The sequence below is a fragment of the Erinaceus europaeus genome, chromosome 2 (genome assembly GCF_950295315.1).
Source record: "Erinaceus europaeus chromosome 2, mEriEur2.1, whole genome shotgun sequence".
Taxonomy (NCBI): domain Eukaryota; kingdom Metazoa; phylum Chordata; class Mammalia; order Eulipotyphla; family Erinaceidae; genus Erinaceus; species Erinaceus europaeus.
The window spans coordinates 92,939,254-92,966,798 of record NC_080163.1 but is presented as its reverse complement, the minus strand read 5'-3'; the positions used below and the strand labels follow the sequence as shown (position 1 = coordinate 92,966,798).

Sequence of the window (27,545 nt, the reverse complement as noted above, 5' to 3'; positions counted from 1 at the left end):
TGTAGTAATCACTGGATAACTTAATCTTTCTGTATTTAATTTTTTTCATCCATGTCATGGGATAACAGCACCTATATAATAGGGGTTCTGTAGAAATTACATGAAACAGTGCTTGGCATAAAGAGGAGCTGTCAGTTTTTAGTCCTCTTTTTTTCTCTTTTGTAAATGGCACTATCACCCATCCCCTTCACACTTCAGATGCCCCAGACATCATCAAAGTTGTTCCCTCACCCACTTATCTAGTCTTCTACCAGCCTGTCTTTTTCTCTTTCAGATACCTTCCCCACAATCTTCTCTTCATCCAGTCCAGAGGTGTTTTTTGTTTTTCAAATTGCACATCTAAATCTAAAGAGGCGCTGACTTATCTGCCTCAAAAGCTTCCACTTCCAGCAACCCAGGTGTCCAACAACAGATGAGTGGCTGAACAAGTTGTGGTCTATATACACAATGGAATACTACTCAGCTATTAAAAATGGTGACTTCACCATTTTCAGCCCATCTTGGATGGTGCTTGAAGAGATCATGTTAAGTGATATAAGTCAGAAATAGAAGGATGAATATGGGATGATATCACTCACAGACAGAAATTGAAAAACAAGATCAGAAGGGAAAACACTAAGCAGAACTTGGACTGGAGTTGGTATATGGCACCAAAGTGGGGTGGTTGGGTGGGGGGGTTCAGGTCCTGGAAAATGATGGCAGAGGGCCTCGTGGGGTTGTATTGTTATGTGGAAAACTGAGAAATGTTATGCATGTACAAACTATTGCATTTACTGTCAACTGTAAACCATTAATCCCCCAATAAAGAAAAAAAATTATAAAAGCTATCCCTTCTTACTTTTAAAAAATATTTATTTATTTCTTTTATTTTAATTAAAGAGAAAAAGATACAGAGAGAGACCTGAGCTCTGATCAACTCTGGTTTATGGTGGTGCAGGGGGTTAAACCTGGGACTATGAAGCCTCAGGCATGAAAGTTATTTGCATAACCATTAAATTGTCTTTCCTGCCCTACTGCTTCCACTTGTTTGTAAGTGAGATTCAAAATATCTTACTGTGGGTCACCATACTCAGCTTCATTTCTGCCCTCTAACATGAGTCTTGACTTAATGTTCCCCCACTTACCTTTCAGATTCCAATGTCACATTCTGGGGAAAGGATCTTCCTTATAGCCCAGTTGAGGGAGAAGACCTCAGTTTCCTATCTTAGATTCTGGGCACATTCTTTCACAGCATTTTTCTTTTATCTAGTCTGATAGCTCCATTGACACCCCCTGGGGGCCTCTTTTAGTTTACAGACAGTAAGAATCAGGCCACTATTTCAGGCTGTGGCAGAGAACAGTGGGAATGCAGCTCTTCAGGATTTTTATTCATTTAAAAGTTTGGTTTTAAAAGTTTGGTACTTTTAAAATTTATATTGAAAAAAAAAAAGCCTCGGTCCACACATGGGAAAAACTGGAAATTATGCGGCATAAAAGAAAAAGAAAAGGCTGCCTGCCATGTGAGTTGCTCTCATGGTTAAGTGTCCACAGATGCCACCATCTCGCCTCTTGTTTTCCTCCAACCAATTTGCTGACTTTTCCCTTTTCACATAAAATTGTGGTCTTTTCTGTCTTGCCTCAAATGGCCAGAATTATTATTTTCTCAAATCCTAAAAAGCAAATAACGTATCTTTGCAAAGTTCAAGAGTAAATGGTCAATTAATAGTACCAAGGCAGAAGAAAAGGTCATTCCAGTTCAAAATTCTAGTACTCACTATACCAGTGAGTCAAATATAAGTATTCTGAACATAGTAGGTAGATCTGAAATCTGCACCCAGAAAGCATTAGAGGGAAGCAGAAGTTCGCCTAAATATCTACAATGCAGAATAAATCTACTTGTCATGACTTAAGCCAAAATGATATGCCCATTACAAAATAACATAAACTCAAGTTAAGATGACAACTACAAACTTTTGTTCATATGCTTAATTTTGAGATTTTTTTTTAACTTTAAATTTTTTCCCCTTTTGTTGTCCTTGTTGTTTATCATTGTTGTTATTATTGTTATTGCTGTTGTTGTTGGATAGGATATAAAGAAATGGAGAGAGGAAGGTAAGACAGAGGGGGGAGAGAAAGAAACCTGCAGACCTACTTCACCACCTGTGAAGGGACCTTCCCCCCCCCCCCCCCCGCAGGTGGGGAGCTGAGGGCTCGAACCGGGATCCTTGAGCCGGTCCTTGTGTTTCATGCCACGTGCACTTAACCTGCGTGGCACCACTGCCTGGATCCTCCCCCTTCCTTTTTTTCCTGCCTTTGTGTCCACCTTCATCTACAAAGTGGGCATTAAAAACTGGTGCTAGGAATCTAGGAAAGAACAGGACACAAGAATTGCTCTATGAAGACAAAGAGGGCCACATGTGATGTGGCCTGAAAGAGAAGCCAGAGCTTTGAAGCAAAATAATTCATAACACTGGGTATAGCCTTATTTCTTCACTATATAATTTAACTGATTTACCTTAAATTTGCACTGTACATGTCTGATGTATATACAGTCTGATGTATATAGCAATCCTAGTTTGCTATGGGGGCATGGGGCAGGAGGGGGGACTTTTATGTATTAAGGTCCCTCCATTTTTACAACCTTGCTAGGCAGATTTTATATATATATGATTTCCTAATACAGGAGTAAAGTAATTTGGAAGGAGGAGGTTTATATAAGAGACTTTCATCCCCAAGGCACCAGAGGACCCAAGTTAAATTCCTAACACCATCATCATAAAACACAGCTGAGCAGTGCTCTAGTTAAAAGAGAGAAAGTGGGGAGGGGGGAGAGGTTATTTTGAAATCACCTCTACTACCAACAAGAGCTAAATTCTGGCAACAAATCTGGCATTGGTTTGACAGGACCTTGGTTACTGGACTCCCTTTGTCTGCTCTTCACAGCAGGTTATCTCCATTTTCCAGGAAACTCTGACATACTGACAGATGATGTGAAATATAGTGGATGGGTCCTACATATTATCATTAATGCCATCAACATGCTTACTCCATGTGGATAAAGGAGTCAGTCATAGCTGCTGCCCTTTAATTTTTAGCATTAACAGGTTTCTTTGAAATTTTTTATATTTATTTATTTATTTTTCCTTGTTTTTTATTGTTGTTGTAGTTATTATTGTTGTCATTGATGTTGTTGTTGTTAGATAGGACAGAGAGAAATGGGAAGAGGAGGGGAAGACAGAGAGGGGGAGAGAAAGATAGACACCTGCAGACCTGCTTCACCGCCTGTGAAGCGACTCCCCTGCAGGTGGGGAGCCCGGGGCTTGAACCGGGATCCTTATGCTGGTCCTTGCACTTCGAGCCACATGTGCTTAACCCCACTGTGCTACTGCCCGACTCCCAGCATTAACAGTTCTTGATAAATTCTTTGCTAAAATGCCAAGATATTTCAGTAGAAACAGGATTGGAATGAACATGAGTATTTGAGAAGATTTTTTTTTAGTTCCAATTCAAGAGTCTAAATGAACTTATCAAATATTAGCTTAATATTATTAACTTACCAAACACTATATATTAGGCATTAATTTATAGGGCATAAGGAAAGACATTCTGGAGATACAGAAAGGTCTCTAACATACAGAATACATATTGGTATGACAGGCACATTGACGTGAAGAGAATCAAAAGATGGGATTGAGACCAAAGAGACACTCATCCTTGGCCTCTTAGTGATGCTCAGGTCCCATTCATTGGTTATATTTTTTTCTTATCTTTCCTTCCACCCCCACCATGTTTCAGATGGAATAAAAGAGTATACTGATATTCTTTTTTATTTTATTTTATTTTATTTTATTTTGCCTCCAGGGTTATTGCTAGGACTCAGTGTCTGCACTACGAATCCACTGCTCCTGGAGGCTATTTCTTCCCTTTTGTTGCCCTTGTTGTTTATCATTGTTATTACTGTTGTTGTTATTGCTGTTGTTGGATAGAAAGAAATCAAGAGGAGGGGAAGACAGACAGGGGGAGAGAAAGATAAGACACCTGCAGACCTGCTTCACTGCCTGTGAAGTGACTCCCCCCCATCCACCACCACCACCACCACCACCACCCCCCCACTCCACCCCACCCCCGGCAGGTAGGGAGCCAGGGGTTCCAACTGGGATCCTTAAGCTGGTCCTTGTGTCCTTGTGCTTCACGGTATGTGCATTTAACCTGCTGTGCCACTGCGTACCCCTCAATCTACAGATATTCTATACTAAACAGAAAGGTGAATGTTTTGCATAACACTTAGCTACTTCTTGAAATTGACCCAGGAGAACATATTAAAAATGCCCAAACTAGAAGTTATATTAACTGAAAATTATGTGAGAAGAGGAGATCTGCTTGCTTAGTAGCAGACTAAGATTTCTAGGCTTTTCAAAAAGGTTTGGAATGTGAGGCATTGTCTTCTAGAGGATTATTTTTAAATTATGGAATTTAATGGTATGCACCTAGACAGCGTATTAAAAACAAACCATTATTCCACCAAAGTAAAAGACTCTGGGGTGGAGGGGAGGGTTCAGGTCCTGGAACATGATGGCAGAGGAAGACTTACAACCGTTACATGGAAAACTGGGGAATGCTATCCATGTACAAACTATTGTATTTTACTGTCAACTGTAAACCATTATTCCCCCAATAAAGAAATTTAAATAAATAAAATAAAAACCATTTTATAGCCAGGAGAAGGTTTTCATCATTTGAATTCTTCATGGGGCTTGGGGGCTGGAGGGAGAGCACTAGAGGGGAGAATGTTTGTTCCCTCCAGGAGTCAACCTGCAGAAGAAAGGCTTTTCTTTCTTTCTTTTTAAAAATACTTTATTTATTAGATAGAGACAGAAAGTTAGAGGGAGAGGAGGAGATAAAGAGGGAAAGAGACAGAGAAAGACACACATAGCCCTGCTTCACCACTTGTGTTTTCCCCCACTGCAGGTGGGGACCAGGGGTTTGAACCTGGGTCCCTGCACACTGTAAACTATGCACTTAACGAGATGTGTCACCGCCTGGCCTCTGAAAGGTTTTTCTCTGGGGAATCAAGAAAGACTGTGGGCCTCCCAAGCTAACCCTGCTCTCCGGTTCTGTTCTGGCAGATCACTTCAATTTCAGGAACCAGGCAAATTAACGTTCCTGGCTCTACAGTCAGACAAAACATTTTCTGCCTCTATTTCGTCACTTCTTTAGATATGAGAGAGGATTGAGGAAGTTTATTGCTTTTAAAAAGAAATATATTGCACAACTGGAGCTGCTCATTTTATCTGTAGGAGCTTATTCCTTATATACTATTCATTATATTTTATGTACTCAATTTTAGTACATTTATTCCCAAGTACACATAATAAAACAGAATCAATATGCCCCTGGATCTCTTTTTTAGTGGAGAGAAATGAGTTGGTTTTGCATTCTCTATCTTACTAGAGACAGCATGGAAAAACCAGTCGTCACCTAAGATCTAATTGTCAGTATTGCCAATAACTCAATCTTTCCAAACCTCCCTGTCTCATCTCACCTTTAAAAATGGGAGTTATTCCAACAACTGTATTGTAAACCATAACCCCCAACAAAGTGTGTGTATGGAGGGGGGTTTATAACATCTAGTAGCATACAGTTTAAATGAAGTAATGAGTATAAAAGTATAATGTCAATCCTGGCTTTCAAGAAAATTTAGAGGTGGGAGATAGCTCTCTTTGTAGAGCACATTCTCACCGTGTGCAAGGTCTTAGATTTAAGCCTTGACACCACATTTCACAGGGGAGCACTATGGATTGCTTAAGAGTGGGGAGGGGGGAGGTGAGGAAGGACTCCATGGGCAGTGGAGATGAGCTATTGCATCTCTTTCTCTCTTCTGCCTTACCCTTTTTCCTGTCTTTCAAAAGTAACAGACAAAGGCAAACTGTATCAGGAAGACCTCTCACAGTTAACTCGACACCTTGGGTTCAAAGCAGGGATAGTTTGGGAGGCCTACAGTCTTTCTTGATTCCCCAGAGAAAAGTCTTTCAGGGGCCAGGCAGTGGCATATCTGGTTAAGTACATACTTTACAGTGTGAAAGTGTTCATGAAAATAAATACTTTTATTTATTTTATTATTGGATAGAGGCAGAGAAATTTTCTTATTGGATAGAGGCAGAGAAACTGAGAGGGAAGGAGGAGATGGAGAGGGAGACAGACAGAGAGACACCTGCAGCCCTGCTTCACCACTCACAAAGCTTCCCCCTGCTTCACATTCTGCACTGTCATGTGAGTGCTTAGCTTTAATCAAATGCACCCGTCTGGCCCCCATTAAAAGTTATTTTCCGGGAGTCGGGCTGTAGCGCAGCGGGTTAAGCGCAGGTGGCGCAAAGCACAAGGACCCGCATAAGGATCCCATTCGAACCCCGGCTCCCCACCTGCAGGGGAGTCACTTCACAGGCAGTGAAGCAGGTCTGCAGGTGTCTATCTTTCTCTCCTCCTCTCTGTCTTCCCCTCCTCTCTCCATTTCTCTCTGTCCTATCCAACAACGACAACAACAATAATAATAACTACAACAATAAAACAACAAGGGTAACAAAAGGGAATAAATAAATATTAAAAAAATTTTTTAAAGTTTTATTTTTATTTTTATTTATTTTTAAAAAAAATATTACGTGTAACTTTTTCTGAAATCCTTTATAAGGTCTCCAAATACAGTAGAGAATTCAATGCAATTTTAAAAACAGACATCCAGCTCTGGACATATTTATCAATGAATTCATTGTCACTCCAGAAACTGTCACATGCTAACATATATGGTTTCTTCCTTTCTCCTTTTCCTTCCACAACTATATTTGCCAGAGGACAGGGGGTAGTGGGAGGGGGGTGTCACCTAAATCTTTATACTTATATACTATATATGAAGAAAATCTGATCTGGTTTCATGAAAACCATACAGCAAAACATCTCAAGCACTCAACATATCCCTGAATCTGCAAATGACAAAACTGCATCTGTACAAGGAAGGGCATGAAGGGTCTGGAAGCTATTATAGCTCTTTTCTCCAGGGACGCTTACCTCTTCCTCAGATGTTATCAGCTGCCAAGGAGAGATAAAGACAAAAGTTAAAGCTCTACCAAGCTGGAATCTGTGTTCAAGAATGTCACAGTTACACTAGGGTTAATTTATGTTCAGCTGTGTGTAAGTGGTTCCAATGCTGAGGATTAAGTCAGTATTTTCTGTTTAAGGTAAAAATTCTCATATCCTGCAAGTTTTGAAAAAAATAAATACATCAATCAAACTAAGCTCCCCTATTTCTAATTTTGAGTACTTTCATGTTGTATTCTAGGGAACAGTTAATAAATTATACTACAGAACACAGGGAGAATGTCTCAAAACTCTTTCCTTAAATACAAGCTCCAAGGAACTTTTGAGATCGGCAAAGTCAAGTGAAATCTACTTATAGGTCTGAATCTTTTTATTGCTTTATAAGAGACTGTTGTTTTAGATAATTATTCACTTTGTGAATTAAGCTGGTTAGTCTTTTCATCTATTTACAGCATAGAATAAGTACATCTTATGTTAAAGGTATGGATTCTACCAGTATTTTAGAGTCCAGAATTTGTATCGGTATAGTGCTTTCTAAATTTAACAAGTATGTTCTCTGACTTCTTCCTTTCAGTAAGGACTCTTTTCATATATGGAGTCTACTTACATTTTTTTTCCAAACTAATTTATCATCAGTAATGATATGAGAAGACTTTATTTAGAAGAGAGACAGAGAAAGAATCATTTCAAGTATAACTATAACCAAATTTTATGGCCTACTTGCTAGGGTGAACAGACATCGTGAGCAAGTTCTTGCTCAATAGCTCTGATTTCTAGTCACTGATCACAAAGATCAGGATATTAAATATCTAAATTATACAAATTTATAACTTTAATTTTTCAGTCCCATCAAGGGTAAACCCTATGACAAAAAGTGGCTGGTGACCAAGAGTTGAAAGTAGGAGCCTCCCTTCTGATTTACTGTCATTGCTTTGCCCAGGGGGCTGGGTGGGAAGACTCATAATCAGATATCATCTGAGGGGGCCACTCTTCAGTCACATAGACCTTGGGGGCTCAGTTTCCTCAGAAATAAAAGAAGTGCATTAAGCCCAATTGTAGCTCTAAAATTCTGACTGAGTTACAGGGAAGTGAAAATAATATTGTGTAACATTGACTGGGAAATAGGAACTGGGGTAGCAGAATAAACTCTTCAGCTAATCACAAAAGTTGGATTTTTCCTATCAGTGATCTTTTTATCTTTCAACAACACATTGAAAATAAACTCAACTTGATACTTTCTGAACATTGCTTACTATTTCAAATTACGGCCTCAGAGTATCTCACAGTACCATTAATTTTATTTAAGAACTCTTTTGTACAAATAGTGTAACAACTGAAGATCCTTACACAACTTGTCTATTTATTTTGATTGTTCTGTGGGAAATTTTTCTAGAAATTATCGGGTCAAAGAGTATGTGAATTTTATATTTTTAGTGAGTACAGCCAAGATCTCAGAAAAATCTTATGATCTTATCTTTAGCTGAAACAAAAGGAAAGATGAGATCATTATTTTTTTCCCCAATCTTTCTCAAACTGAATTCAGTTCAGTTAAAAAGGTTTTTAAACCAAAATGAAGATAAGAACAACTCTAAGGATAGTCTCTCTTTCAGTGACCATAAATTTCTATCTTTTCTTCACTAATGTGTACTGAAACTCTTTCATTTTAGACTTAGTTGCTAATTTAAGTATTTTATTTCTTGGCAAACTTCTGCCTTTAAGAACTGCTTATTTCTAGAAATAGGTAAGAAATGAACTGTCCTGATATATAGTACGTTCTGACTTTCAGACTTCACATATAAGGAAAGAATGCATTCCTTTATAGCAGTGATTCTCGGTGGGAATCAATCATTTAGAGGACTTAAAAAAGTGCTTATTGATTCTGATCCTGTAAACCTGAAAATAAAGAGTTCACTAATGTTAATTTTTAGCAATTTCTCATACTGCTGGTGGGACTGCACTTTAAAGAATCACTGATTTTCAGAATGCTCTTTCATTGTGAGACATACATTTGCAATTATTACTTATAGTCTTACCACAGACAGTGACTATTTACATGAATCTGAATGATAACTAGTTACTTTAATTATTGTCCTCAATTTTTCTGTTATACCTCACTACTTGGACAAACAGGCTCTTTAACAAGTCACCTTCAAGGAGTAAGTTGCACATGGATTCTACTCTTATACATCACATGTACTCTCCCTCAAATAACTGATTTTTTAAGTTCACCTAAAGCAATTAAAAAATAACTTCTCTGTTCTAGATCTAAGAATGAAAATAGTAAAGTACTTGGTAAGTGTAGAGCTGAAAAAAATGTACAAGTTATTTTTGATGTGAAAGAATACTATATTTTATTTTTTTTAATTTTTTATATTTATTTATTTATTTTCCCTTTTGTTGACCTTGTTTTATTGTTGTAGTTATTGATGTCATTGTTGGATACGACAGAGAAATAGAGAGAGCAGGGGAAGACAGAGAGGGGAGAGAAAGATAGACTCCTGCAGACCTGCTTCACTGCCTGTGAAGCCATTCCCTTGCAGGTGGGGAGCCGGGGGCTTGAACATGGATCCTCACGCAGATCCCTGCACTTTGCGCCATGTGCATTTAACCTGCTGTGCTACCGCCCAACTCCCACTATATTTTCTTGATGGGGCTGGAAGAAGGTACATTACAGGAACTATTCTTTAAAGAAGAGATAACCAAATCTTTCAGGATGCACTGTCACATGGGAAGCTTTTTCATCAGCTAGTCAGATTTCACCAAACCTGGTACATAATATTCATCTGGTTAAGTGCACATATCACCATGCACAAAGACCTGGGTTCAGTCCCTCAGTATCCACCTACAGGGGCATAGCTTCCCAAGAGGTAGTGTAGGTCTGTAAGTGTCTCTGTCTCTCTCCCTCTCAATTTCTCTATGTGTTATCAATTAAATAAGTTTTAAAAAATCTAAAAAAAAAAGTTGATGGCCTAACATTAACAATAGAATTGATGTTATAGTGTTGGGTCTTAAAGGCAGCCCCCCCCTCTGCTCCATGCTCCATTGCTGACACTATGGTCTGTTTACATAATCACTGTTTTGCCTGAAAGATCCCCACCATGTTATCCCCTCAGGGTATTGTTAATTAATGCCACCAGTTAAAACCATCTCAACAGTTGCTAAGGTTGCTTACACCTTCCTAGCATGCCTTTTGCCTCTCTCTACCCCCTTTCCTAGCCATTTCAGACTTGCCACTTCTGGTTTGATCCTGTAAAACACACTTCTGTTCCTGGTTTTGCTTTCTTCTCTTCTTCTCTTTTCTCTTCCCGCATCGCATCCCAACCTGGAGAAGGGCTGGTGTGCAGAGCGGGAGGCAGTCATTGCAGTTTGGTGCCACATGGCCTAACCCACTGTGCTCACATCCAACTCTGGGGCATTCCCGCATCAATAAAGAATTGTATTACCATGCCACCACGAGTCCCTGTATCCTCTCTCCTGCCCACAAAGCTAGCCTGGCATTATAGAAGTTAATTTAGTAATAAAATGTCAATAAGGATATGAGGGAAAGAAGATGAGCAAAACAATGACCCAGAAGCATCCAGCTACTGTCTTAAACTATAGAAAACAGTCTCACTCATTCAAGCCATGTTAATTTGAAATTTGCGATATCTTTGAGAGTCACTTTTGCTGACAGTTTTGAAAAGTGCTTGTTAGATAATTGAAGGTATAAAGCTTGGCAGAGGACAATTTAAGACAGGCTGGTTGTTAAAAATATGTATTTTATTTGTTTTAATGAGGAAGGTAAAGAAAGAAAGATACAGAATGAGAAGGAGGCCGGAGGAGTGTTCATATCTAATTTACAGTGGTACACAGAAGTCTTTTTTTGCATAACTATCATGCTATCTCCTTCACCCTGGACAGGCTGTTTTCAAGTTCTCACTGTTTAAAATCATAGATCTGTCTGCCAACACCTTCTCAGTCTTGTCTAGTTGAGTTCTCTGTATGGGTAAATATATATATGCAGCGTGTGTGTGTGTGTGTGTGTGTGTGTGTGTAGTTTGTATGGGATTATGTTCACAGCATAATGGCTATACAAAAGACTTACATACCTGAGGCTCTGAAGTCACAGGTTTAATCTCCAATACTACCACAAGCCAGAGCTGTGCTCTGGTTTAAAAAAAGAAAAAGAAAAAAGAAAAAATGAAAAAAAAAATTATGGTTGGGTGTCGGGCGGTAGCACAGTGGGTTAAGTGCAGGTGGCACAAAGTGCAAGGACCAGTGTAAGGATCCCGGTTCGAGCCCCCGGCTCCTCACCTTCAGGGGAGTTGCTTCACAGGTGGTGAAGCAGGTTTGAAGGTGTCTTTCTCTCCCCTCTCTGCCTTCCCCTCCTCTCTCCATTTCTCTCTGTCCTATCCAATAATAATATCAATAATAACTACAACAATAAAACAAGGACAACAAAAGGGATTAAATAAATATAAATTTTTTTAAAAAAAAAACTATGGGTTTGAGGTCTTTTAAGTTTACAATTTGTTTTCTGTAATTAAAAGATGGTGTTAGTGAAAGGGTTAAGTGTTAGTGAGAATTAAGTTCTAATATACCTTTTTAGAGCAATTAGAAAGATTTCTCAAATTAGATGGTAAGGAGATAATGTGATCCCTTCATAGAAAACACTATTAGCATGTTTTCCATGACACTCTGGGTGTGGCAAGCATAGTCTAGCAAATCTTTCTTCACCTCCGTCTATGTGGGCTCCTCTCCAGTTGGGCACACTGTTCCCTGTCCTTTACAAACACAACCTTCTCTCTACCTCTTGGCCTAAAGACACACAAAGGAGCTGTTCTTTGTACTCAGTTTCAACTTCTATCATACTTCTCAATTGGCATGCTCTAGTCCTTTCCTGAAGCTGTCCAGGCTCCCCATGAGAGCAGACCATCTCTTCTCTGAGGAATTTGTATCCATCTGCTTCCAGTGCTGGCCTCATCTAGCCATTCTGCTGTGGGGCTCAGGACAACACATTGTTCATTCGGGGAAGCACTGAGCATGGAACACATCACCCAAGTGTTTGCTAAGTAAATTCATGGACTGGATTTATTTCTTAGCTTTTCAAAGCAATGGGAAGATTTTCAAGTATGTCATACTCAAACAGTTACTATTAGTATTTGGAACTCATCCTTTATAAGGAAGTTGGCAATGAAAATACACTGGGCTGTCATAGTTCAATTTCTTGTTGCACAACTTTTTTTCACCTCATATAATCTTACAAATCTTAGATAAAAATTAGAATTCTATGGGTTAAAGACTGCTGAAATCATAAGTCTTGGATGTTGTGGGCATATGGTTTTATAACTCAGGGCAAGAAAAGCTCAGAGTTTTTTAACCACTTTGAAAAATTCTGTACCTTACCCAGGCTTGTGTTTTTCATTCTTTAAAAGGAAACACGTGGGTCAGCACAATAGCTCACTTAGATAGTGTGCTGCTTTACCATACATGTTATACAAGTCTGAGCCTCGCCCCTGGTGCACTGAAAGAAGCTCTGGTGCTGTGGTCGGTTGGCCCATCTGTCTGTCTGTCTATCCATCCACCTATCTATCTTATCTCTGTCTGTATCTAAAAAAGGAAGAGAACACAGAAAAAAGGGATATGTATAATTTTTTAAAGCATCAACAATGATCTTATAGGCTTATTGTAAGAGTTAATATAGTGTATATATATATATACAGATATATATATATATACTTTAAAAATTAATGGTATTACCAGTATCTACTAGAAAAGTAGAACAATTCATTTGTACTTGGATAGAAAGATCAGTCAAGAGAATCCCTTGTTTCCAGACATGGTTAATTATATTAGTCAATACTGTAAATTTTTAAATGTGATCTAGTCATCGTTTTCTGGAGGAACTGTGATCTAACACAAAATTCTTTGATTTGCCGAGACCGATATATTGCTTTCCTCCTGGATAATAATTCACAGCAAATACACACTATAAAAGTATTAGCTTTTCATAGGCAAGGACATGTCCACATTTTCTTTTTCTAGTCTGCTCAAATACAAGTGGTAATGATACCTTCTTCACCTTAACATAAGTTCTTGGTAGATGTGCTATATGCTGTAGTTTTTCTGAGGCAGTATGAAAGGCACCTATGGTTTGGCAAGGTGTGGTAAATTTGGCAGGGAAGTTCAATTTCCGTAATATTGTTTCCAGCCCAGGAAATGTCTCAGGTCGTTTGGTCTGGTTGGAAGCTTGCTGCCAATTTTTCAGGCATGGGCTTGCTACCCTGGGATGACATCATTGGACTGAATTTTTTACTTGCTTAACAGAAGTCTCTGCATTCAGTTAGTCTTCATTTTCCTCATGTACCTCACATGCTTGTGTCTCTAAAAGCAGTAATATGAAATGTTTCTCATTCAAGGACTGAATCCCGTGGGCTACTAAAATAGCAAAAGTATCCACATTTCAAAGCCACTATATAATGGACAGATTTTCTGTTCATGTTATCATTAGTATCAGGATTAACGGGCTTTAACTATGACCAAGCATTATGTCAAAGAATTTTTTTAAAATATTTATTTATCCCCTTTTGTTGCCCTTTGTTGTTTTATTGTTGTAGTTATTATTGATGTCATTGTTGTTGGATAGGACAGAGAGAAATGGAGAGAGGAGGGAAGACAGAGGGGGAGAGAAAGATATAGACACCTGCAGACCTGCTTCACCACCTGTGAAGCGACTCCCCTGCAGGTGGGGAGCCAGGGGCTCGAACCAGGATCCTCACTCTGGTCCTTGCGCTTTGCGCCACGTGCACTTAACCCGCTGCGCTACCGCCTGACTCCCATGTCAAAGAATTTTTATAAGTACTATGATAAATTTGTTTATCCCAAGGTCTAAAAACTAAGGCTATCGAAAATTAAATGTAAGCAAAAAATGCTATTTTTAAAACAAGGAAACTTTAACTTGAGAAAAACTCCTGAGCAAATGGGACTTGTGATTTTTGCATGCTAAATTTTATTTGGTTACAAAAGATTGGAAGGTATGCAAACTAATTAATTACTCCATGTTTCCTAAATTATAGTGCAGCTAAAGGGAATTGTCTCCTGAAATTTACATTGTTAAAAATTCTAATATGCTTACAAGGGGATTTTCATTAATTTTTATGTGGTCCATTCACAGTGAACCTAATTTCATTTAGATTTCCTCTCTGGTAAAACTACAATAGTCATGCTTAGTAGCTTAGAGAAAGGTTAGATACCACTAACCATTTCCCTGGCATTCACATCATATGACACACACACACACACACACACACACACACACACACATACTTGTTTAGTTTAACTACCTATGTCATTGTTTTGGGATTGATGGGCACATGGGGTTTTTGTGAAGTTTTTTTTACTTCTAACATACAGTTTTACTGACTATGTAAAGGCTTTTAATTTGAACTAGAACATGGCAATCACTGATGTCTGGAACACATCTTTCTACTTCTCCAAGATTCCTGTTTGGGAAATACTATGCCAGAAAGTCATCAACTTCTTAAGTGTTTTAACCAAATCTTCCATGACAGCATGGAAAAAGAATAGGAAAAAAAAAAAAAAAGTGTGGGGGGGAGATAGAATTGAACAGAAATGGCTTTTATTTCCCTCTTTGAATGACACTGGGATATTAAAGAATACTTAAGTTCATCTCATCTTGTCTTATAAGACCAGCAGAGACTTGGGGTGGTACTACTCTTCTGGAAAAAGACAACAGACTGTGAACAACCAGTTCTATAACGCCTAGTCCATCAGAAGACTGATTTGGGCTAACATACAAGTCCTCAGTTGCTTTGGGGGGCGGGGAGTGACAAGAAGTGGCAGGTCTGCAAATTAGTGATGTATTTCTGAACTTCACTACATCATGAACTCAAGATATGTACACCAACAAGCAGATTTCTGGGTGGCCTACAATAACACCAGGTGTATGTTAACCCTGCCAGAAGATGACCCATAGGTTCAGATCCTGTGATTTCGTAATACTTCCTTCCACCTTCACTCTGATTGCTGAGAACTAGAATGCTGTCAGTAATTTTCTGATTCATTATTTTAGTTGAATGCCTACTGCCAATAAAAAATAGTTTTGTTGTTGTTGCTACCACTGCTGAAGGGGCTTTACCACTCTGGGCTGAAGACTTTTTCAGAGAGTGTTAGAGAGACAGAGACTTAGCTTCCTCTAATGCAGTGCAGGCCTACAAGTGAGCTATTTTTCTGTCCCTAAAGGCATTTTTTCCCCTTAAATGAAAGTAGAAGGGTTACATATTTGCAGCCAGATTTTTAATATTTATTTTTATGAGAGATAGAGACTAGAGCATTTCTCTGGCAATTGGTACCATTGGGGAATGAACCTGGGACCTCTGGGGCCTCAGACATGCAAGTCCTATGCTCTGAAACTTAATAATCTCTCTGTCTGGTCATCTGAATAATCAGCAATGAATTTAACTGTATTACTCTCTGAAAGCAACATGGCTGTTTTTCTTATAACATAGTAAACCAAAAATGGTTGTATTACTAGATAGGAAATAAAATGATTCACTATTACTATATTTGTGAATGCTACTTGCTAGGACAGTGTTCATTTTTTAAAAAGCATATGGGTTTTTAAACAATTTTTAAAAATTATCTTTATTTATTGAATAGAGACAGTCAGAAATAGAGAGGGAAGGGGCGTATAGAAAGGGAAACAGACAGAGAGACACCTGCAGCACTGCTTCACCACTCACAAAGCTGTCCCCCTACAGGTGGGGACTGGGTCTTGAACCCAGGTCCTTACACATTGTAACATGTGTGTTCAACCAGGTGTGCCACCACTCAGTCCCCTAGTCCAGTGTTCTTAAGAAACCTTTTTAAAGCCCAAATGGTGGGAAGTGAAGAAACAACTACCATGGAAAGTTTTCAAGTGGTCCCATATCCCCAAAATAACTGAATCATACCAAGTAACACAAAAAACCTAATATAAACATTCACATATAGTAAAATATGGACTGCTATGACAAATACACAGCCTATGTAATGTAGCTGGGAGGGGGAAGCTGAGCCTGGTTGGACCTTTCTCATGTGGGATGTCCACTGCTTCTAGAATGGTTGCTGCCAACACATATTGAATGTACTTTTCAATTTTCACCACTGACCATAAAAGTGAAAATTCCCTTTGGATTTTCTCTAGTAATAGAAGTTATTCATACAAGTCAAAATAGCAAAACAAGTTCAAATGCAGGGGGTACCTCTGTGTCCTCTTTGTAAATTTAGTAGAATATTCTAGTACAGTGAATCCAATGGGGGCAACAATAATATTGCAAAAACATTTATAGTTCCTTTCTTTGTTTAAAAAGAGATCAAAATCAAAATGAAAGGGTAGGAAAGGAAATAGACACACAAGAAGACAAAGCTGCAAGCAGAGCTACAGAAGCCACAGTGAGCCTGGCAGCAGCTGCCAACATCACAGATTCTCACAAGGGACAGAGACTGCAGCCAGACAGTGCTGGGAACACAGTGCTGTTGGCTGGGCTGTCTACTCAACACCTCTGTTGCATTTTCTCCTAGTTGCAAGTCACAGCAGGTAGCCAAAGTACAGGAAGCATCCCTGTGTAGTTCCCACCCCATCCAACCTGATTTTTCCAGTGAGATTGCTTACTCCAGTCAAACTGCTTTGATATATCTCTCTCATTACGTTTTTACAATCTTACGTTTTTATGATTATGTTTTATGTCTTCAGGATTCCAAACATTTAGCATTTACCCTTTGGGAAAAAATTAACATTTTAATAAACGGTGAGACAGAAAAAAAAAAAAAAGGGAGGGAAGGAGAGGGGGAGGGGAGAGGGAGAGGAAGAGGGAAAGGGAGCTGCAGCTCTGCTTCACCACTTGTAAAGCTCCCATATTGTAGGTGACCAGGAGTTTGAAGCTAGAATCATATGCACTGTGTGCTCTATCAGGCAAGTCACTACTCAGCCTCAGCACTTACTCTTAAAAACTGTGTAGAGAGTACACTTTGTCATGTGTGAAGATCTGGTCTCAAGAATCCCAACACCACATGGCAGCACCTCTACAATCAGTGGAGCAGTGCTATGGTGTCTCTCTCTCTCATTGTTTCTCTTTCTCACCTGCTGGCTAAAAAAAAAAAAAAAGATTTTCCTTCTACTACTGACTCAAAGAAATAACTGAACTAGGAGATAGATAGTCCAGTATTAGAAGCACAGGACTTGCATTCTTTTTTTTTTTTTTTTTTTTTTTGCCTCCAGGGTTATAGCTGGAGCTCAATGCCTGCAGCAGGAATCCACTGGTCCTGGAGGCCATTTTTTCCATTGTGTTGCCCTTGTTGCTGTCGTTATTGTTGCCACTGGTACTGTTGTTGTTGGATAGGACAGAGAGAAATGGAGAGAGGAAGGGAAGACAGAGAGGGGAGAGAAAGATGGACACCTGCAGACCTGCTTCACCGCTTATGAAGTGACCCCCCCTGCAGGTGGGGAGCCAGGGGCTTGAACCAGGATCCTTATGCTGGTCTTTGTGCTTCGCGCCACGTGTGCCTAACCTGCTGCACTTAACCCGCTGTGCTACATACAGCCTGAGCCCCTGGGACTTGCATTCTTGAGGTGGCAGTAACCTCAGTTTCAATTCCCAGCACCACCATATTCTAGAACATAGCACTGCTTTGATATATCTCTCTCATCACGTTTTTACAATCTTACGTTTTTATGATTATGGAAAAAGCCTTAAAAAAATATCTTGGGGTTGGTGGTAGCACAGCGGTTAACCGCACATGGTGCGAAGCGCAAGGACCAGCCTAAGAACCGGTTCGAATCCCAGGCTCCCCACCTGCAGGGGGTCGCATCACAGGTGGTGAGGCAGGTCTGCAGGTGTCTGTCTCTCCCCCTCTGTCTCCCTTCCTCTCTTGATTTCTGTCTTATCCAACAACAACAGCAACAACAATAATAGTAATAATGACGACGACAACAACAAGGGTAACAAGGGTAGCAAAATGGGAAAAATAGCCTCCAGGAGCAGTGGATTTGTAGTGCAGGCATCTAGTCCAGCAATAACCCTGGAGGCAGAAAAAAAAAAATCTCTCCTGAATCAGTGTTCTTGCTTTGACTTGGCCTGATTAGTCATTTGTGCTTCATCCTGGTGTGCTGAAGAGAAAAGACACCTTTGGAATCAGGAAATACAAGTGCTTCTGTAACTACACCTTTAGGTTTTTTATATCTGTGTTTCAGAAGTAGAGATACCTGCTCTAGCTAGCTCTTTACCAGTATGCAGCAAAGGTTTTGGTATTTTTATTTTTATTATTTTATTGCTGCTAGGGCTTCACCACTCTGGACTGGCTTTTTCAGATAGAGATAGAAAAAGAAAGAGACAGTGACAGTGACAGAGATGGGAGGAAAAGAACACCACCAAAGTAGGGAAGCTTCTCCCTGTGTGGTGGGAACTTGTCTTGAACTTGCATCATGTTCATGTCAAAGCAGGTACCTTCCCAGATGAGCTGTCTTTCTTGCTGACCTGCTGGTAGTTTCAAATGAATAACAACTTGTCATGACCCGTATTTTATTTACATGTCGCAACCCTGAAATGTTTTTGTTTTTTTTTTTAATGGCAGAAAGACCATTAAAGCATTTGGGAAAGAGAAAGAAAAGGGAGAAAGAACGAAAGGAAGGAAGGGAAGAAGAAAGGGAAATGTTTTTTTTTTTAACTGACTTTCCTAAATCACCAAATTTAAAATGATTTTTTAAGTTGACTTGTTAAGACTATCATCATTCATTTGTATCCAGTAGTAGGAAAGTTGACCTGAGTAGTTGACCTGAAAGTTGACCTCACACACATGAAGTTTTCACAGGGCATTTGGCACCTTGCTGAATAGTCCCAGAAATGCAGAAGAAATTATATTAAATCGGTTACTTCTGTATGTTTGCAAACTGACAACTCCTGCTGGCTATGTGTGAAGAAGGGCCAAGGAATGTCTGGATTTGGACATATTCCCTCTTAATCCTACATAATTCTTCTGCCTCTCAGAGAAACTTGAAAATTCCACCCCATTTCTCTCTTTGGCAAATAAAAGCTTCCTCCAGAAGTGAAGTCTAACTCCTTATCTACTATCCCTAGATATCTTTCAGTCACTTTTAGGGACAGATTTAATTAGCTGTGTGGATAGCATGTGTCTGAATATTGTTATATAACACAGTGGTGTGGTTGTGTGAGAAGTATATGGAGTGCATTTGGACTCATTTTGTCTCTTAAATGCCTGAAATAGATTTTTTTAAAAAACCTACATGTCTTCTTCCATACAAATTCATCTATTTACAGTTATTGAAGACAAGGAAAAAATAAGGCTTTCCCAAGAAGAACACAATTTTTTTTCTCCTGATTCCAGTATTGTAGCAGTCCATTTGAGGCTTTACTGGGACATCTTTTATTTCAATATTCTGTCATTGAGCAGATTTTGTGTAGAGCTCGGCCAAATGTCAGGACCTTTGCTCCACCTCTAAGTACTAAGAATCAAATCTCTCACTTTCTGCTCTCTTTTGGGAGTAAAGTTATCTTCTGTCAAGACTTTAATTACCAACTTGTAGTGGCAATTCCTAAATCATTACATCCCATACATACTATTTCCCAGAACATCAGTCTTAGGTATCTAATCGAAGACTCAAATACTTCCACTTGAAATGTTCAAAAACTAAACCTGCCTGGGGCCAGGCAGTGGTTGGTTCACTCTGTTGTGTGCACACAGTACTAAGCATAAGGGCCCAGGATCAAGCCACTGTTCTCTATTTGCAGGGTAGAAACTTCACAAGCAGTAAAGCAGATCTGCAGGTATCTCCTCTCCCCCCTCCCTCCCTCCCTCTCATTTTCTCTCTGTTCTATCAAATAAAAGGAGGGGGGAATAAATGATAGCTAGGAACAGTGGGTTCATCATGTAGGCCCCAGTGATAACCATGGTGGCAGTAAACATAAACAAAAACAAATAAAATATACAACTAAATCTGCCTTTGCCACTAAGCTGCCTTAGCTCGTTTTCCTCTCTAAATGACATGACCCTGGGAGTATCTGTGAAGTACTGCACATGCTTCATTTTTCACACACTATCACCACCAAGTACTGTTTTCTTTAACTAGTCCCTGAGTCCCTCAACTTCAACCAGTTCCTTTGCCACTAACTGAGTTGAAATCAGATCTATTTCTTGCATTATTTTAAGCACTGGAGCTGGTTTCCCATTTCCTACTCAACTATGCCCTTGTGCCCCAGCAGTGTGCTAACCAACCAGGAGGGAGGAAACAGAAGTAGCAGGCATCTCTGTTGCCATCAAAGGCTTGGTCTGGTAGGAATGAGGCAGCCGTTAAGAGAGTAATACAAAAGAGCTTGCAATTAAAGAGTTCTTTCCTAATCTAAGAATCTTAAAATTAAAGAGATCAGATTAACTCAGTGAGATAATTAGTAATGGAATAAACTGGTACACAAGGGCTGCTTTAGAGACCAGACATGTCAGAGCATTTCAGAGCAAGGATCGACTAATGTGATGACTGGGATAGGAAATTTAAAGTTAAGTTTCTGGACACGTAGGCAGTTGATTATAGCAGTCACTCAACAAATATTAACCACGCACATACTAAGCACAGGGTCTGCTCCAAGTAAACAGTAAAGAAAGCCAGTCAATATTTCTCCTCAACAAAGAGCAGGATTATAGAATTCAGAGTCCCAATCCACTGTGGATGTTGAGCTGGGATTTAACTTTAGGCAGATCTGGAGAGTTGTACAAGCTGAATTCAGGCCTCCCCTCTCCCAAGAGAGGCTCACACCTTCTTTCTTCTCATCTTTCCTGAAACACTCTCTCCCCTCCCCTTCCCTCCCTCACTCCCAGCTGATGACCAAGCTTCCTATTTCACTGCAAAAACAGATACAAGCAGTAGAGAACAGTCGGGTTCCAGTGCTCCACTGTCATTTCAGGCCCCTCCCTGAATCTTAGCTGACAGATGGCCTCCTCCCCTCCTTTCCAGAGCCACAGAACAACCACCGCTGCACTATGCCAAGGTCCAGCCCTCTGCCTGGTTTTCTCAGGGATGCCCTTGAGCAACTCTCCCTTTCAATAGACAAGGTCAAGTCCTTTATCTATTGTTCTTGGATACCTCCCCAGCCCTTGCTGGATTGTTTACTGTGACAGAGAGATGGCACATACTCAAACATGTGGCATTACAAAACTAGTTTGTTGGGAGATACAATGCTACCAATACTTTGCAGTACTCTATAGGCCCATGACCACTCTTCTCTTCTGCTTACAGTTTCTTTTTTTCTTTTTCTTTTTGCCTCCTAGAACTCTAGGAATCCACCACTTCTGGAGGCCAGTGTTTGTTTGTTTGTTTGTTTCTGATAGGATAAAGAGAAATTGAGAGGAGAGGGCAGACAGAGGGAGGGAGAGAAAGACAGACACCTGTAGACCTGCTTCACTGCTTGTGAAGTGAGCCCCCTGCAGGTGCGGAGCTGGGGTCTCGAACCAGGATCCTTGACCAGGTCCTTGTGCTTCATATTATGTGTGCTTAACCTGGTGTGCCACTGCCTGACCCTCTCTGCTTGTATTTTCTATCTCACTGTACCAAAACCCCAACCAGGCTTCCTTCCTCGCTGCCCTGTCTTCACCCCAGCACCCCAAACACACACACAGCATGAATGCCACTGGAAACAGTAGGTGCTTTGTCTGTTTATGATCGGTGTCCTGTAACTAGAAGATGTAAGCTCCATGAGGACAAAGATTTTTGTGTATATGTCCATTTAGTTCCCTACTTTATTCCCAAGGTCTACTCAGGGCTCAGGGTCCAAGACTTGCTCAACAGTATTTGCTGAATGAATGAGGTCTCAGCCTTTTCATTTCAGATCATTGTGCCTCTGGACCAATGACTCAAATCCTCATTTTATAATTTCATGGTAGTTTGGTGAAGACCGAATGGCAAAGTATGTGAAACATTTTTGCACATTTACAATATGAGGTGTTCAATAAATGGCATGTACTAGTTACTTAGAATACAATATTTACCATCGGTATCCAAGTTTATTCCTTACTACTCAGTTCCGAATAGTTACTTGTTTTGGAATATAGTAGACTGGCATCAAAAAGAAAGGAAAATATGCCTGTACATACACTTTTTTAAATTAAAATTTATTTTTAATTTTTTCATTTCTATTTATTTTTTATTTTAACCAGAGCACTGCTTAGCTCTGGTGCTGCTAGAGACTGAACCTGGGACGTTGGAGCCTTGAGGATGAAAGTCTTTAGTTTTTAATCTTTATGCTATTTTCCTGATATATAAATATGCTTTCCTTCTATTATTGAAGATTCCATAAAAGCCCAGACCCTGGCTTTAAAAATATTTAACATGAATAATTAGTGTTGATGTCTAGGTCTTCAGACTCTAGTAAAGGCTATGCTCAGTGAGCAAGTAATGTCAATTAATAGGCAAGCTCTCCAAAATAGTTCTGCTTTCTCACTCATTCCATTTCTGTCTTGTTTTGTCCTCCACCTTCTACCCCTAGCCCTACCCCAAGCCACCTACCTCACTCCCAATTCTCTTCTGCTGCTACAAAAATCCAGCTACTGCTGGAATCCGCCCTCTCTTCAAAGTTCTGCAGTTCCAGGGTGGGGTCTCTGTTACCATAAGGGGAGTATGAAAAGAAATATATCTCTGTGTACCTTTATTTTTCCTTTGAGTTTAAATAGAAAATGAAAAGGTGGGGTCCCTTTTTTTTTTTTTTTTTGCCATTGTTGCTTAAGATTGAAACCCTTAACAAAATTAAGTAGGAGCTGGAAGTGCATTTTTCCCACAAAGCTCATGTTGTTATAGTGGCTGGGTTCTATGGTTCTATTAATAAAGCAGAATATGTTAGCTATAATTTCTAGGCTGTCCTGGGAAACTAAACATGAAGTGTAACATAGTTTTAATTTAAAAACAATATATTTAGAGTTCCCAGCAATCAATTTATCAATTCACATTCAGGATCTAGCTCATCTGAAATTACTGCTAATGCTTAGTAGCTGGGATAGTTTCACAAAAGCATCAGGAAGATTAAGGTCAAGTTTCTGAGCCTTGGAGACAGTGTCCCTTTGGTACTTTATTTTTTGTGGCACCTGTTCTATAATTCCAAGAAATAAGTTGGGTCTGCTTTAGAGAATTTTGTGACAACTAAATTTGGTTAAGAGTATGACACACCCAGCATTGCCTGATTTCTGACAGTTACTTAACAAGGGTTAGTTTCTCTCTCTTCTCCCACTAGTTAAACTTTAATGTTTGTTCTTTCTACTTGGTTTTGTGTCTTTCTATGACTCTTTTTTTTTTTTTTTTACCACTTTTATATAGAAGAAAGAGGCAAAGTTTTGCCAGTAGAAACCAGAAAGTGATTATTTTCACATTTCTTCTGGCTGACACACCTTGTCTGCAAATGACAACTTCTCCCTCAGGAGGAAATCTTTTCCATCAAATAAGCCTTTTTGCCTTCCAAAAGTTCATGTCAAACTGAAAATCACTGTCTTAGTGGTGGTAAAGCTTTAGCAGTTGTGCGAATGAGCATTTGGTGGAGACTGCAAAGTGACATTAACCATCCCACATTTTCAGTTTGTTTCCTTGTAACCATCATCCAAAACACACAAGAGAGGCTCCCCTAACTGGAATGGCTAGTGTTACCAATTATGGTTAACCCTAAAGCACATAACCAAGAGGCAGCTAAGATTTACTACCCAGGAAGAAATCTGTGCTTTCAGTTGTCCAAAAGGTTGGGCAGGAACATGTACCTGCCCCTAGTTTCAAAATAGTGTTTTTTCTTCTTTCTGATACCCCAGGCTTTTCTTATTTCCATTTTAGTTCTGTGCCTTCCCTGTTAGAAGAATGGGCTAACATTTTCCATTCACAAAGGCTTACATGGTACCTTTGTAACCTACCATCTTTTATCTTTTATCAAAATCTGATTGAGTTTCTTTGTTTAAAAGACAAAAAATATCCCTCAAATTTTTATAGTCTTTAAGGAATATCTAGACTTCAATACATGAGTGTCAGAACTAGGAAGAACCAAAGAGGCTCAGTTTTATTTGTATTATCCTGGACAAAATCCTTATCTTTCATATACCCTTCATTTAAGTCTGGTAGAGTTCCACTTCTTCTACGTCTCAAAAGAAATGACTGGAATGAGATAGTATGTATAATGTATCAAAAACACAAAGAGGAGTTTTATCCCACATTCCAGCATTTTAAAAAAGTATACTTAGTGCCTCTCTATCCCATTCACTTGAAGAGAATTATTTTGCAACATATCACACAGTAGGCAATGTTAGACGTATAGTGAATTCTGATTATCCACTATTGCTCTGGACCTGCTCAAGTGAAAACTTAGAATATGTTTTGTTATAAAATTGTTTATGTGAATATACACACAAAAGGGAAGACATTGTCCAACACATATTTTCGGAGTTCTCAAAGTTTGTGAATGGAATCTGGAAAATGAAAGAGGTCAATTTGTTTAGATAGTTATTGTTTGTATAAACCAGTAACTTCCTCTTGAAATGATTACTTTAGCACCTTAAGCAATCTGAAATCCTGGTCAACTTTTCAGAAAATGATTTATACATCAGTAACATGCAGCTATATACAGGGTATAAGATTTACTTCTAGGAAGTAGGTAGCCAGAAAGTCATGGCACATTTTTGCATAGAAAAACAGAAAAATACATCATGACTTTTCCAAGAACCCAATTTTTTTGTACAAAGCATAATTATCCTTGAAAGTTGTCAGGATATTACAGTTCTCGCAAAGACAACACAGTAAAGCTTTATGATCAACTGCAATACAATGTGATAAGTGACATTCAACTTTTTATTCTGTTATGGTAAAAAAACAAAACAAAACAAAAAAAAAAACATCCATTATAAGCTAGAACCCACCCCACTAGGGAAAGAGAGAGACAGGCTGGAAGTATGGATCGACCTGTCAATGCCCATGTTCAGTGGGGAAGCAATTACAGAAGCCAGACCTTCCACCTTCTGCTCCCCATAATGACCCTGGGTCCATACTCCCAGAGGGTCAAAGAATAGGAAAGATATCAGGGGAGGGGATAGAATACGGAATTCTGGTGGTGGGAATTGTGTGACGTTGTACCCCTCTTATCCTATGGTTTTGTCTGTGTTTCCTTTTTATAAATAAAAACAATAAAATAAAACTTTTTTAAAAAAAGTTAGAACCCATAAAGATATAATGAAGCACAGGGCTACTAAACGGTGCATCTATCTGCTTGCTTACTAAGTTAAGGGCCTTTGGCATTATGCACAGGTGTGCTACTGTACATACTAGCCGCCAGAAGTCATGATTCATGGATTCAGCAGATTAAAAAATAAAGCTCTGTTATCTGTCAGCCCACTGTATTCACTCAGAACCTTAGGTTTTTGCACAGCCAAAGAGAAGGTTAGGAAGCTTGAATGATTTGCTGTTTTCTATACAATTTCTTATGAAGAAATGTGGTACGTGGTGTGTATATAACAATGTAGAATAATTCAAGTCCCAGAGTTCAAGTCCCTGTTCCCTACTTGCAAGGGAGAAGTTTCAAGAGAGGTGAAGTAATTAATGTGGTGGGTGTCTTTCTCTCTCCTTCTCTATCTTCCCCTCTCCTCTTTATTGTTTCTAGCCTATAAATAAATGAATAAAATATTGAAATAAAAAGATGTAGTGTGAGCACTGGATATCCCACCCCACTCATTCTTTAGACAAAAATGCACATAAACCTTATTTTATATACAGTAAATGGAGCAAATAAAGCCTAGGAATTAGATAAAAAGGCCTGTTAATTATATAGTTCTCGATTACTCTTCTAACCACTTCCTCTCTTAAGGCTTAACTGTTATAATCATCCTAAGGCACATGGATACAGTTACTTCAGTATTATTAGCTCCTATAATACGTAATATAAACAGTCTAGGGAAAAATAAAACTCACTCAAATCTCTTCTCATTAAATCAGTTTTCCAGTTTTTACTGAGGATGTATAAAAACATTTAAACTAAAAGTGTATGCCTTTGTATGGAGAACTCCAGAAGCAACATAAGCTAAAATCCCTCCATCATTACTTGACTCTCTTAGATAGTAATTATTATTAAAACAGTTCTGATATCAGCCTTCAAGAAAATATCCTCAAACACAGAACTTGGCAATTTCCAAAGTAGCTAAGACTATAGCTTAGCCTGGAGGATGGGGGTGCGATGGGAATGGTGGTTGAAGACAGTTTTTCGAACCAGACAGCTGGTTCCCCAGGAATGTATTATTCCCTGGCTCAGAAACTTGGGTCTGCTCATCTTTATCTTTCTCAGGATAACTCTCTGTAATTGCGAATCAAAATGTAGATCCAGCTAGCTCTGGGCTCCAGAGACTCCTGATTCTGATGGACTCAAGCACATAGAGCTGGGGCTTGGCTTGTCCAGGCCTGCTACTGAAGCAAGTTCTGGCTCATGGAATGATGCTCATGGTCCAGCAATACCCTGCCAAGTCCCTCCTGCTCTCCAGAGGGTCCCCTTGGGTCCCCAACCATACCTTAGGTTCAGATGACCAAACTCTGTTGAGGGAAGAGCTGCCCCATAACTGTTAAATAAGGCAAACCAGCTAGAAAGAAGCCAGCTCCCCCAGCCCCAGCAAGGTTGGAGAGGGGGAGCCTCTCTTCATCAAGGATTAGCTGAGAACTCTGTGCTCTTATTTTCAAACACACAGCATCCCAGAGAAGGGCCAAGCTTGACTGTTCATAGTATCTTTTCTAGTTGACTGGGTATAAGCTGCTAAGGCTATGGGCTGTGGCAATGTCCCCAGACCCATAACTGAGCAGCAGCTAACAAAGCAGTGGCCACAGCCAAGGACTGGGGAGACAGAGTGGCCAGGCACACACCAGGAGCAAGTTTGGGAGCATGCAGGCACCAGCCCTGGAAAACTGCCTATGTGTGCAAACTTTCTTTGAATGGCGCCAAGGTGAAAAGAAATTTCCCCCAGAAAGAAGGGGGGTGGGGGCTGGGCAAGGGGGTGGTACAGTCCTGCTTAGCTTCAGGATGGGGATGGAAGGACCCTCCCCCGCCCCTCTTCCATCAGATGCTAGGGAATGAGGTCATTCTAATCCCCTTCCCCCAGTCTTTGCCAGCCTGGCTTTCTCTGCCCTCCCACCTCCACGTTGGACCCCACGATTAAGAGAAAAGATGGAGTCACAAAACAAGTTAAAAGAGAGGGAGGGATCAGCCAGGGGGCTGCAAAGCATCGCCAATACGGACCCCCATTAGCAGGAAGCAAAATGCCCATCTGGAATTCAGCTTTGGGGCGTGCAGGCAAGTGGGAAGGGAGAGAGTTCTAGAAGGGGCCACCGATTGGGGGTGGAAGTTTAACTTTTACTATAGCAGCTTGGCTTCCCCACCCCCACTCCCACCCCTCACCCTTCATCCCCTTCCCTTTTAAGCCCTCCCACCCCTGCT

The 27,545-nt window shown here is 39.8% G+C and overlaps 2 protein-coding genes across 7 annotated transcripts in view; one reads left to right on the top strand and one right to left on the bottom strand.

The window, feature by feature from the left end:
* Positions 1-27,545, bottom strand: part of PALLD (palladin, cytoskeletal associated protein) — an 811,300-nt gene that overhangs the window by 70,415 nt on the left and 713,340 nt on the right. The gene's annotated exons all lie outside the window — the stretch shown is intronic.
* Positions 1-27,545, top strand: part of CBR4 (carbonyl reductase 4) — a 214,723-nt gene that overhangs the window by 113,175 nt on the left and 74,003 nt on the right. The window lies entirely within an intron of this gene.